Source organism: Eschrichtius robustus, chromosome 6, assembly GCF_028021215.1.
Source record: "Eschrichtius robustus isolate mEscRob2 chromosome 6, mEscRob2.pri, whole genome shotgun sequence".
Taxonomy (NCBI): domain Eukaryota; kingdom Metazoa; phylum Chordata; class Mammalia; order Artiodactyla; family Eschrichtiidae; genus Eschrichtius; species Eschrichtius robustus.
In genome coordinates, this window is record NC_090829.1 from 137,887,305 (window position 1) to 137,901,699 (window position 14,395).

Here is a 14,395-nt window from a genome sequence, read left to right on the forward strand (position 1 = left end):
AATTAGCACATATCATGCAAATTCTACTTCTGTTAAGAAGTGTTTTTCCAATAGATGTGTTGGGAAAAAAAAGAGAATGTTTTCCCACACTCTCTTTCCAGCAGAATTTTTTTTTTTTTAGGTTTCAAATACCGTACTATTTGATCCAAAACACAATCATTCAATTTACCCACCTAAGCCAGCACAAAGGTATAAAAACTATGCCAACGATCATAAATTTCCTTAAATAGAGCTAAGCAGTTGAAGTGTAGACAAAATTTCAGGTTCTTATTAAATCTGATTTTAGGGTAAGCTGATTTTGAATAGACAATCAGGTCAAAATCTCTTAGATTCTCTGAAGAACACCTTTCTAAAATTATGACAGCACACACTAAGTCTCAAAATGTAATTTATTTGGCTTTGGAGGAAAGCACTCTGTGTATATATGTGGGTATCTTACATGTAACTATAATAAAATTCCTTATTTATGTGGTTCTTTGTAGATTATTCAATTAACAATTATCCATTACATGCTGGGCATTGTGTAAGGAGCTTTCATAGACATTTCTTTATTGGGTTCTCAGGGTGACCTCAGGGGCCAGATGAGAGTGGCCTTGTTGTTTCCAGAGGAAGAAACTGAGGCTGGAGGACAGTAAGAGGCTCCCCAGGAATTATCAGGAGACATGAAAGTGACAGAAGACTCAAGGATTGTTCAAGAAAACAAGAAGCAAAGGAAAGATTCTGAAGAGTTGAGTCAGCAAAGGGTTCAATTTTCAGAAGGGTGGAGGGGGGGCTTGGAGATAAGGAGGGAGAGAGAGAGGAAGGGTTATTCTGTGAAATACAGATCAGTGGGCTTAATATTGATCCCTGGCAGAAAGCGAGAACTAATCATTACTGGTTGATCTGTGAGCTCAGGGACGAGAAAACAGCGACTGCCAAGAGGCTGCCGTCTCCTACACAAGCCACCCCAATCTAATCTCGTTTCCTCTCTTGATAGGGTTATTAGGCTGGTTGATCAGTGGATCTGGGTTTCAGCAAGGCACTTGACAGAGTCGCTCAGGATATTCTTGCAGACAAGAAGGAGAAATGGGGGTGGGGCTAGAGGACAGTTAAGTGAATTTGTAACTGGTTGAACAAGCGTGTCCAAAGCGTTGATTAATAGAGTGATGTCAGCCTACAAGGAGGAAGCCATGTGCCCTGGGGCTCTGTGTTTTGCTCTGTTCTGTTCAACCAGCTTATCAGTGTCTTGAATGATGTTGTAGGAGGCATGTTTGTTAGAACATGGAAGGACATAATTATGGGATCAGGAATCAGGATCCAAAATGTGCTCACCCTGCTAGTCCAATGGCCCCAGAACCTTACAGAAGAAATGTAAAAGGAATGAGTTGTATAGTCCTTTGATTGATTCCCAGATCAACAGCACAATAGAGAATCCCGGCTTAGGAGCAGTTCAAGGAGACAAGACTTGGTCCCAGGCAAAATATGCCCTCGTAAACTGTTGTAGCCAGTAGCAAAATCTAAGGGGTCTTGGACATCACTAGTAGATTTCCAGGGCCCCCTCTAGAAGTAGTTATGATCTTGCTACCTGGTGGGCTGGTAGAGATACAGGTTCAGGTCAGGCACTGCATTTTAAGGCAGGTAAGAGACAATTCATAGGAGGGGAACAATACAAGTGAGAGATATGGCTACTACTCTAGGTGAAGAATGGTTGACATGGTTGGTGATATTTACACGAGGAGAAGCAAGGTGGCAGTCTTCTAATATCTGGAGAGCTAACATAGGAAGAATGAGAAAACACAATTTTCACTGCTCCGTAAAGATGGAGGGAGTTACAGAAGATCAGAGATAGAGTTTCAGGGCAACCAAAACACAGATGTTGCCACATGAAGGACTGAGTTCTCAATTCTTAGTTCCCAGTATTGAGTTTATAGGCTGGGCTGTTGAGGGCACTATTTTTTTCTGGAGTGAGAATTGCCCTGTGTGATTCTACAAGGCAAAATATTTGATGTGTGTAGATGTGTGGACAGGAGAATTGTCATAGAGCCTGCTGATAAAATCCAACACACAAGCACTAGCAAAGTATTACTTCAAGGTACTTTGTGTACATAGAGAAAGTGTGATGGAAAACTAAAAATGACCATGACACATTGCTTTCCCTGGAGGAGCTTAAAATCTAAAGACACGTAAGTAAATATGTAATTGGCTTTAAATAAAAGGCAGAATAAAGTAGATTGTAACAGAGGCTCAAAGAAAAGATCAGCAGGATAAGGAGAGGGTCACAGTTAACTTTAAGTTGGGTTTGGAGGCCCATCAAAGACGGCTTCATGGAACAGGTAGCATTTGACTCAGTGGGAGTTGGATTTCCAGCCCAGACCTCCAGGCAGCTCCACCGCAGCCCTACTGACATTCCAAAGGTCCCCATCCCTGCACCTTCTTCCACGTTTACCCTTTTGAAACTTCTTCTCGTCTGTGTCGTTTCTTTGACCAGATTTTGTTCTCTGTCCACACCTGCCACTGGCAGCTTAAGATGTCCTTTGCTTCCCTACTTCCCCATCACCCTCATTGCTACCCAGGACTTGCCTCCATTCTCTGTGCCCCAGCCCTGTCCACTTTCACATCTGACAGAGTCCTGGAACAGGGTGTCACTTCATCACCTTTGCCATGTTCTGTGGTTTAGAAGCAAGTCAGAGGTCCCACCCACATTCAAGAAGAAAGGATTATACCAGGTATGAATATGAGGCCACCTGAAAGTCTGTCTGCCACAGGTACCGAACAAGAGTCATTAAGACACCTGGAGCAAGGAGAGGAAAGATGGGACAAGGGCACAGATGGCTGACAGTTGAGTGCAGGGTGCGGGTTCGTGGAGGGTGTTGGGCCGGCCCTGGGGGAAGCATTTAGAAGTGCCCTTGTCTTCCTCTTGGCTCTTGCACAGACAAATGGCTTGTCATCCTATGAGTATAACAAGGGGACAATTTAGGCACCGAGTAATCACCTCTGAAGACTTGTTTAGTTATCAGTAACTAACTAAAAAGACAGTAAATACTTTCAGGCATGAGCAGGTGCCCATCACAGGCAGCACGCAGCCTTGCGTTCTTCCCCTTCACAGTTCTGGAAGGCTTGCACCCTCGAGGGCACTAATCCACCCAGCTGTGGCGGCTGACACTGCTGGGATTTACACGTCTTGGCCATCATACAGGCCCCCAGACTGTGGTTAACATTATCCCCCCAGCCATGTGTTTACATATGGGAATTCCTGTACATTACCAGCTGTTTAGACATAACATTTTATTGCCAGCGGTTTAAACTCCACATCGCACTCGGAGCTTGTTGCTGGAGCCTCTCCCTCAGCTTTCTCACAGTGCAAGGTGTTGTCTCCCTTGAGAACTGAGCATTTAAAAATTAATCACCATGATGTTTCATTCCACAATGAAGATCCTGTTCTATTTATTTCCTCTTCTTAAGACCTGACCCTGGAGATCTCAGGGGAAGACTGTGTGTTTTGTTATTTTCTCCTTCTGTAAAGTGGTCTGAAAACTGCAGAGAAGATAATCAGGAGATATTTCTAATCCCAGCCATTTCCTCTCTCCAAATATGGCTCCCTCTTTGGGGAAATGGTGTTTCCAACAGTGAGTAAGTGCCATAAGTCTGCTGCTCTTTGGGGGCATTGACTAATCATAAGAGTAGCTCTGTGATAGGCTGCAAAATGGCCACAGTCCTTCGATTCTCCATATAATCACATCCTTAGCAATGTGACTTTGTGACTCTTCTCATCAAGAAATGGAGTCTACCTCTCCCTACCTTGAATCTGGGTTGTTGTTATAACTTACTTCAGGCAAAAGAATAAAGTGGACATGACAGGGTGCCAGTCTGGGGCCCAGGCATCAAGAGGCCCTGCATACTTCCACCCCTTGGAATCCTGCAAAGATCAAGCCCAGGCTAGCCTGCTGGAGGATGAGAGACCATGTGCAACAGAGACTTGCCATCCTGTCTGTTGGCATCTCAGACTAGCCAGGCCCCAGCCAACCCAGAAGCCGACGGCCGACACATGAATAAACTTGGATGAAACAAGAAAAACTGCCCAGCTGAGCCCAGCCCGAACTGCCAAGCCACAGACATGTGAGAGAAGAAAATGGCTATTGTTTTTGCCTACTCCGTTTTGGGGTAGTTTGTTATGCCATAAGAGCTAACTGATACAGGCGCCATAGTTTACCAACATAAACATCAGGGTTCCCAGTTTGAAAGAATAATGAGGCAAAGACACCTACTAATGATGTCCCAACCTGGCTCATTCTCAAACACTCAGCAGGCTGATGACGTCTCCATTCTTTTTTTCACTAAATCTTTTGAACCCATTTTCGTGAGCCACCAGAACCTCACGCTGAAACTGGAAGGAAAAGACCTCCAGGGGATGGGTTGGGCTGCTATATCTTTTCCTTTCACAACAACCTTGCAAAACATACTTCTTTTATTTCATCCTTGGATGACTGCCTTCAATTCTTTGTTTCATAAGCTTCTGTTCTTCCAAAGAGCCATGACAGCATTGATTTCAACCTACGATTGCTAGTGAAATATTAAACCTTATTGATTCGAAATTAAGGATTAGTTGCAAGTTGGATACTCTGCATATTTTGAAGATGCACAATTTTATTTCTTCTAGTTGAAAAGTAACTGCAGCTCCACAATATGATTCTTTTTTTTAAGATGGAGTCCTTCAAATCAGCTTTCTCATTTTGTCTTGCCAAAATTGTCAAATACATTATGTTGACTAACCAATTTATTCTTCCAAATGAAGCATTCATATTTCTTACTTGTAAGTGTGCTAGTGTGAAAACACATGTTCTTTTCATTAACTACACATTAGGATGCCTCTGCATCCCCCAAACAACAACAAAAACCTCATTGGCTAGAAGTAAAGATATTCTGAGTAAGAATTCAGTAGATTTTTTTTGGTCAAATCAGCAGAGTTTATCATTAATTTGATGTTTCATTGAGAGCATACCACTGCTCCCTGAGACTCATACATTTAAAGCTCACCTCAGTACATGGTTACGATGGAAGTTCTTTCTTCTAAAATTCTCTCATAAAATAGAACACCACACCACTGAAGTAAAATCTCTCAGGATGACTCAAGTCTTGGGATCGGCAATGTGCTGTCCAAAACCAAAGTTCACCTGAAGATGCAAAGACATGAAGACATGCATGCAATAGGATACTTATTTCCCAGTTCCTAACTCATAGCCGCATTGCTCTTAGGCATCCACAAATATATACTCCTCTCCAAAACGCAGTTGTTAAACAGTTTTTTTCCTTTGAAGCGATCTGAATGGCAACATTTTTTTTATTGAAGTATAATTGATTTACAATGTTGTATTAGTTTCAGGTGTACAGCAAAGTGATTCAGTTATACAACTGTATATATATATTCTTTTTCAGATTCTTTTCCATTATAGGTTATTACAAAATATTGAATAGCGTTCCCTGTTCTATACAGTAGGTCCTTGTTGTTTATCTATTTTATATATGGTAGTGTGTATCTGTTAATCCCAAGCTCCTAATTTATCCCTCCTCCCAGCTTTCCCCTTTGGTAACCATAAGTTTGTTTTCTACATCTGTGAGTCTATTTCTGTTTTATAAATAAGTTCATTTATATCATTTTTTAGAGTCCAAATGTAAGTGATATCATGTGATATTTGTCTTTTCTCTGTCTGACATACTTCGTTTAGTATGATAATCTCTCGGTCTATCCATGTTTCTGCAAATGGCATTATTTCATTCTTTTTATGGATGAGTAGTATTCCTTTGTATGTGTGTATATATATATATATATGTGTATATATATATATATATATATATATGTGTATATATATATATATATATATACATATATATATATATATATACACACCACATCTTCTTTATCCATTCATCTGTCAACGGACATTTAGGTTGCTTCCATATTAAACATTTTAAGGGAAGTAGATAAACAAGCTAAGCACCTTTCCTTAATATATACATCTCTATATCATAGCTGTATTCGACCTAAAAAACGGTTGCCCTGGTGTGTTCCATGTAGACAACACAAACACAGAATCTCTTTCCCTTTCCCCACCGGCAGTCACTGTTTAGAATCCTCCACCCCTTTCCCCTCCCAGAGCTCCTCCCCCGAGCTCTGACCCTTACTTCTCATCTCTAACTGGCATTCACTTGGGATGAGGGAACCTCAGCCCCCCAAGCCCCGCGTCTTCCACAGAATGGTATCGTCACTCTACTGTCTTCCCATCCTCCACACCGGAACCATGATGCTGACTCCTGAGGTAAAATGTCTAGAAAGCGGGGTTGGAGGGTCCTTTTGAAATGTAGGTGAGGTGTCTTACGTCCTTATTCTCAGTCTTTAGTCTCAATTTATTCTTTGATCCATTCCTGAATTCCTCAACTGGGACTCACTGGGCTCATCTGACAACTGCAAGGTAGACAGAGAGACAAGCCCAAGTTCTTGGCCTCAAAGAACTAAGAGTCTTGAGGGGAAACACCATTGATCTTGTCCCTTTCCCAACAGGCTTGCAGATGAAAATGAGAAGAGGAAGAGCAGACGAGTCCATTCACTGCTGTTCGTGTCCGTATCACGTGAGTAAATACATAAATAAAGCAAAAACTCTTGAGACTGTAACCAGTTTACTAAGGAGTCTCAGAACATGGGGTTGCAAACACAACATGCTTTTATTTCTTCTAAACACTGCCCTTCTCACTTTGCTCTGCTGAATCATCCTTTGAACACCCCTTAACAGTATCTTGGGCAGATTCCACACCTTCCCAGTCACTGGTGCATTCCAAAGCTTCAATCCCAATCTTGATGTAAATCCCATGTCCTCCTTCCCTCTATGCAGACTTGAGCTGGGACCTTAAATGTTGAAGGGTGGGTGAGATCTGCTTCTACAATGCCCACACCCTGCTGCCTGAGCTCTCTCAGTGGATGGGGCAGCGAGGAGGCACCAGAAAGGGACACAGGCCTATTCACTTAAGTGGTCGCTACTGGCATCCTCTCTTGGGTGGTTCTTGAAGCTCTGCTGGCTGCCTGGCTTATGATTCCTCTGAATGGCAGCATCCAAATGCTGGCTGTCTTGTGGGGTGCATGTATGAGCTGAGGGCTCTGTCAGCTCCCTTCTCTGCCCCCACCTACTGCACAATTCCCTGACATTCAGAACCTGGTCCTGGGTTGACCTCTTTCACCCCTGCCCCATTGTTCCCTACATCAGGGGAAAATCCCAAAGCCTCTTACTGCTAGGATTCCTGTGCCTGATGGACACTCCTCTTAGCTGGGTACCAGCAAGATGGTTCAAGCTCAGCTTTCTTTCTGGGATGTCTACATGACTCACAAGAAGCTCAGCCTGCTTCACGCCCACCCTCTGTCCAGGCCGCCTCCCCTCCCATGTCTCTCAGAGAGGCAAATCGGCAAGTCCACTTCTTAAGCCAATGTCCAGCGGGGGAAGGCAAGTCTCCCTTTCTTTCGGGCACCTCCAATCTTTTAGTATTTCCCTGGGTTGTCTCACTTGTCTTCATGTTGAGAGGGACGTCTCTTACTCCAATGTCCTCCTTCTCCCCTCCCAGCTTTATTAGAAACACTGGGAAGAGGTGCTGGGTGGGGGCTGGTAATAGGTGGGGTGGGCAACTGAAAAGCCCCACTCAAACCTCCTGGTGCTTGTTTCCAGGGGCTTCCATAGCAGATAAGCTAAATGGAGGGCCTTAAATGACAGAAACTTATTCTTTCATAGTTCTGGATGCTGGAAGTCCAAAATCAAGATGTTAGGAGGGCCACACTCCCTATGAAAGCTCTAGAAAAGAATCCTTCCTTTCCTCTTGCAGCTTCTGGTGGTTTTAGATACTCCTCAACCTCTTCTTAACTAATTATATCTGCAAAGACCCCATTTCCAAATAAGGTCACACTTGGAGGTTCCAGGTAGTCATGAATTTTGGGGAAACACTATTCAGTACAATCTTGTTACAGAAAACTTCCAGGTCATTTGCTTGAGAAGCAGAAGAATCAGAGAGAAGCTTTGAGATGTGTCTTGTTCTACAGAGGGCTTCAAGGGAGAGAAACTTTAGTGAAGGTGATGGTACAGGATTCATGAAGGCCCATCACTGGCATCTACAAAAAAAGACGACAAAAAAAAAAAAAGGTGGCGGGGAGATAGACAATAATAGGTCATGAAGATTACTGGCTAAAGAGATATCCCTGGACCCTTTAACTACCCTGGACCTAGGAATGACCAGCTTCTCACTTGCCAGCCCCCAATCGCCTTCCTTCCACTCCTTCCAGCCACCACCCTGTAGGTGACCATGACGGCCACCCCAACCCCCATAGCCAGCCCCTGGCAGGGAAGGGGAGAAGCCTACATCACGCCTCTGGAAGGAGGTATTTGCCCAGCACATGTTAATACTCCTGATACACTTGCCCGTGGAGTGAATGTACCTGTGGTGTTTCTTCTAGCCCAGTTTGGATGATGTGACACAGCTCAGGTGGGCTTTAGTCACCTGTCTTGGGATCCTGCCATTCTTTGTATGAGGAAGAACATTCTAATCCCCAAAACTAACTTCTAAATCTGCCCTTCCATAATGCATGGATTCCCTAGGGCACCACTACTGGGGAAAGACAGTTTATATAGCAATGAGATAAACCTTGAAATGTCCAACTTAATACATCAAGCCAGAGGAACGTATTAAAGATTGAGGATGTAATCTAGGAGAACTCTATTCTTACTCATTTTCTCACTAGAAGTATGTTTAAAACTTAGTTTACATCCTTCTCCCCAAAATAGTGATAAATACTTCCTTATATGTGTCACTAGCTATTAAAATTAATTATTCAAAATAAATAATGCATCATATTCAGGATTAAAAATGGAAATTGTATTTAATATTTTTGAAAGCTTGAGGAAAATATTACTGAAGCTCAATTTCACTTAAACTAGATAATTTGTTACAAATGACATATCATTGTTAATAAATATTAAAATATGATTCTTCCTTTTTAATAAATAGACCTGAGCACAGACTTTGGGCAGAAGCTGGAGCTCTATTCCAGCTCTTTTTCTAACTGTGTTAACTTGTCAAAATAATGGCCCCTATAAGCCTCAGTATTTTCACCTGGAAAATGGGTTTAATGATACAATCTACCTCAAAGTGTTATGATGAGATTAAACGAGTTAATGTACGTAGAGCTCACAGAACAGAGTCTGAAACACAGCAAGCACTACACAAGTTCTACTGTTGTAGTTTTTTGGTAGGCAATTCTGCCTTGCCTTTTCTTTCTCTCCACTTTAAGTTTCCAAAGTACAGAGGAAAAAATACCAGCAATTATCTCTCCCCAAGCCCTCAGCATGGTGCTCAGCAGAAGCTGGGTGCTTCTAGCGCTGTGGTTGAAGTTGTGGAATCATTTACTTTCCTGTGGCATTCTGATACAGTTCAGAATTATTGATCTTGGTTTCTGGGGACAATATGGTTACATATCAGATATTTTCAGACAAAATTTTGTCTTCTCCTAGAAAGATAAGGTAAAGAGTCACAGCCTCCTAGTCTTGACACAGAGAAATGATCAGTTGGGAGTCAGGAGCCCTGGCCTCGAGTTCCATCTCTGCTGGCTACTAGTTACGGGATCCTTTAAAAAAAACATCACTTTTCCCACACAGACCTGGGTTCTCCCATTTGACAGTAAGAAAAGTTCTTCCTGTGCGATTGTGTCATTAATAATAATGACAGTGACAGCCATCTCACCTCTGACGTAGACCAGGCATGAGTCAGAGTGCTTTAGAATTACCAACTCCTTCAGTCCTCAAGATACGGTTCCCACACCAGGACTTTAGAGTCCCCACTCTCATTATCCCCATTCTATAGCTGGGGAAACTGAGGCACAGAGGCCCCACTGCTGGTAAGTGGTAGGACCTGAGTCTGGTTCCAGAGCCTGACTTTTTAGCCATTACCCAGTACTGCCACCTCCAAGTTCATCAGCATCTGCAATACAAACAAATCCTTAATGTGCATCCCCTAAAGCTCAGCATATGTTGGACCCCGTGCCCTCAGGCCTCTGTGACATCACTAGAATAATCCCTCAGCTCATCCTTCAAGAGGCAATTCAATGTCCACTCTCCTGAAGCTTTCCTGAGTCTCAGTGCCAACAGACATCACTCCTACTTTGACACACATTCCAACCCTGGGGCTGGTATGGCCATTGCGGTGTCCTAAGTTGGTGGCCACTGTTTTATATGAATTGTCCCATCTCCCTGCGCACATGATTACGCTCTGACGTCAGAGGCTGTGTCATCCTCTATTGGCATCTCCCTGCTGGAGCACATAGAAGGCTCAGTAAATATCGTCACAAGTCAGAGCATCACCGGCGTGTGGTGCATCCTGGTCTGACGTCATCTATTGATTAAGCTGATAGGATGTGGGACGGGGGGTGGGGAGAAGCCTGGGACTCCTAAATTCATGGTGCAGGAACGGAGTGGAGGCAGCATGGTGAACCAAGGCTGGCACTGGAGGAGGACAGCAGTTATTCAGGGAAGACAAGGAGTTAGGACACAACAGGCTTATTTCTACAAAAGGGTGTAAGAACGCAGCACCAGACAGACGCCTAGTTGCCACAGGAGCTTCCTGAAGGACCCTTCACTCAGTCCACAAGAGTTGCCCTGGAGGAGCAATGCATCACTCGTAATGCCATTTCCATGTTTACATTTTTGAAATATTAATGGCCTTGGCTGGCCTTTGTTCTGCTGATCATGGACACAGAACCTGTCCCTAGAGGAGGCGGACTCAGAGCCCAGGATTGAAATTCCATCAAGCCTTTTGGTCAGTAGAAATCCTTTAAGCTATGACAACAACTCAGGTCCACTCCTTCCTTCATTTAATTCCAGAGACTTGGAGGAAGTTTCATCCCTGAGACAGAATTCCATTTCATTTCTAACACCACACACTGTGGCTTAGAGACAGAAGGCTCACCAGCAGGATCGAGGGTCTACAATGTACAGGCCATTCACCATAGGCGGCTGAAGCTGCAAGTGTCATGTACTGGGCACAATGGTTCTCAACCCCACAGCCTGGGAGGAAATTTCATTTTAGGATTTATACCAGGAGTACACAAATGAGAAAAGGGTTATATCTTTCTGTGTATCTGGTTTGAAGCTCTGCACCATATTGTTAATATCAGAAGACCATCTGAACATCTGTGGATGTGTCTCTACATCAGTGCTGTCCGGAAATGGCTGTTGGATCCACACTGAACAAAGCTCTCGAGAAGAGAGAGCGGACAGAGGATGCTTCTGGTAGAAGCTACAGAAGGCTAGAGTTTCAGGAATGAAAACCAAGCTGCAAAGACAGAGCTGGAAAGTGGGATATTGCTGCTCAAGGGATCACCAAAATGCCTGGAAACCCCAGAAAGAAAGGACAGTCTCAGTGAGAGGGTTCCAAGTAGTGACAGCAAATGTGCATCCAACTCTCAAGCATTTGGTGGTTTCCCTGCATCCCGTATACGGACCAACTATTGTCTATTGTCGCAGACTCTGCATGATTAAAGGCCCTCTAGTGCAGTCCCCGTCTAAAGGCCACATGCGTAACCTCACACACACACACACACACACACACACACACACACACACACACACTAGCAGACACCACAGGTGCCCTGTCCATATCCCTTTGGCCCTTCCCTTTCCAGTGCACTCTGGCCCAAAGTCCAACTTCCAGCACCTGCACTTTTTTGCCTAAAGGCTTTCTCTGGCCACCAGAACCTGATCTGCTCATAGACATTTCAGGTTGGAATTGACAGGAATTAATGCTACTGGGAGCAGCCAGTGACTGATGGGAGTTAGTGGGTACATACACCTCAAGGTGGGAAAATTCCGTAGTTCAAGTTCAATAGCATTTTCCAGAGCTTGGATATATATTACACACAGGCAGACAGACAGACACACACACACACACACACACACACACACACACTCCTCTACTATTCAGAGAAGGTTTAAATTGTACAACACTCATATCTTCACTTCAATTTTATTATTGTTCTTATCATTTTACTTTAGAAATGAAGAAACTGAGTCTCAGAGAGTTAATAGATACCAAAGTTATATAGTGCACTCAAAACCACTTCTAGGTGCTTCCAGTGCCTTCAGTTTTTCCACTGTGCCAGTGCTGCCTCAATGGAAGGGACAAGCAAGGACACACTTCCAAAGATCTCATTTATTGTCACTGTGTCTCTTGGTGAAAGGCACAATAGATATAAGGGTAGAACAAACATTACTCTAAACTCAGTGGTGAATCAGTTCTTACCTATTCCCCACCATCTACTGGCACACACTACAAACAATAGTAGATGCTTAATAAATACATGGTGGATGAATGGATAGATGGATGCATGGATGCATGGATGCATGGATGGATGGATGATGGATGGATGAGTGGATGGATGGATGCGTAGGTGGATGGATGGATGGTGGATGGAAGATGAGTGGATGAATGTATAGCCATTATCAGTCCTCAATGAATATCTATGTCTACTGCATCCTGAGCAAAGAACAAGGGTGGAGTTACAACTTATTAAATATGATTTGCATATAACCTATTGCCTATTTTACGTCCCAGCACCAAAGACATCTGAGAGGGTTTGTGTGAGAATGTCATCTATTGGGGTTGTCAGAGCAGAAAAAGTTTGAGAAAAACAAGTCTCAAACAGTCACCAGAGGCTAGGTTGAAATCCAGTAGCAGTTTTTATGCCTAAGTGTGCATAAAAACCACTTGTGAAACTTGTTAGAAATGCTGATTTCCTGCCATAAGTCTAAGGTTCTAATTTAATAGGAACCCAGGAATCATGCAGTATCCTCAGGTAATTCTGAAGACACCACAAGGGTTGTGATGCTCTGAATAGGGATGAAGGGATCCCCTTCACAGAGACCTTTTCTTCTCTCCTTTAGTTTATTGTCAGAATTTGCCTTATTGTGTCAGCATCACAAATACACATGAGGCTTGAAGAGGGAGTCATAAGTGGGATATAAAAGGCATCACTCCCACCCTGGGTACTCACTGAAAGTGTCAGGGAAAACACAGCATCAAAGCCTTAGGTGTAGATAGGGTAGATAAGGAGATTAGGGGCCAGAAAAGTCAACCCCCGACCCAGTCCATCAATCCCTTATAAAGCTGCCAAAAGAAAGTGGTCTCACTTTTGCTTGAACACTTTCTGCAATAAGAAGTTCTCTACCTCCTGAAACTGTCATTGTTGAACAGTTTGGTTACACGTTCTGAGTGGTTCCATTTCTGTTTACTGAGGCCACAAAGATGAGGTCCAATTCTCCATGCACCATACAACTCATGGAATATTTAGGGACAAATGGCATGTCTGATCTAAGATAAGCAACCCCCCCCCCATATTCCTATAAGTATTCATGAGATAGAGATTGACAACTATTAACATCTAAGTGATGCCCTCTGGACCTACCTTTGAATTTAGCCTCCCAGCTGTGGTCAGATAAGAATAAGTAGAGAGGGTCTATCACACTATCATACCCTTTTATGGACACTCTACCTCCATTATTGCCTTCTAAAATCACATTAGCTGATCTAGTAGTCAAATCCTATTGAGCCAAACCTCAATTAAAACCCCAAAGTCTTTTTCACAAAACCTCTCTGTGTGTGGCCATTGATTCAGTTATCAGCACTCGTTGAGTAAAGGCAGTCACCCATGTTGTGACTCATCTAACTACTTAGCCTGCATTTTGGCATCTCTCCATCTGCTCCAGTAGGAAGAGGCTCACTGCTTCTTCAGCCTTCCTGTGTTCACTAAATCTGGGTAGAGCTATCAAAATCAGCTCTCCCACCCCTGCCCCCTGGAGATACACCATCATTACGTCAGTGGAGACTCTTGATCTGGGATCTGATCATATCTGCAGAAAGACATGACAGATAAGACTTCATTTCTTATGAAGATAAGAGTGAAATGAAGGGTTCTTGTCATGAAAAATTACTTCCTCCCATGCTGACACTGGAGAATAGGGCAACCAGGGTGCTGTCAGAGTATCCAATGAATGAGGGAACTTTTTTCCTGTCTCAATGATGGTTTAATAAAAGTTTAATCCATTTATATTTACTTTGGTCTATTTTAGCTTTCACTTCCCTTGCTTTTTTTTCTGTCTTCCTTCTTTCCTGCCTTCAGCTCTGTTTTTGTTTCTTTTTTCTTTTGAAATTATATAGTCACATTTCTATACTTTTATTATTATAGTATTAAGCATACACAACTATCTTTTTTTCAGATTTTGATGCTAACCAATAACTCTACTCTCCCACCGGATAAGAATCTTTAATTCCACCCTAAATACTGCCTTTCTATCACCCATGACATTGTGGTCTAGAATTTTAATTCCTTCTCATTTCA

The 14,395-nt window shown here is 43.1% G+C and overlaps 1 protein-coding gene across 8 annotated transcripts in view; it reads right to left on the reverse strand.

Annotated features, from left to right (window-relative positions):
* SETD4 (SET domain containing 4) overlaps window positions 1-14,395 on the reverse strand; it is a 423,911-nt gene that overhangs the window by 45,554 nt on the left and 363,962 nt on the right. For 6 of the 8 annotated variants that reach the window (XR_011074349.1, XR_011074350.1, XR_011074348.1 and 3 more), the window contains one exon: window positions 5,014-5,150. The exons of 1 other annotated variant lie outside the window; for it this stretch is intronic. The gene's annotated coding sequence lies outside the window, so the exon portion shown is untranslated. Of the gene's footprint in view, window positions 1-5,013; window positions 5,151-6,166; window positions 8,123-14,395 lie in introns of those variants that run through there. One more of the 8 variants, XR_011074343.1, reaches the window with a different exon arrangement.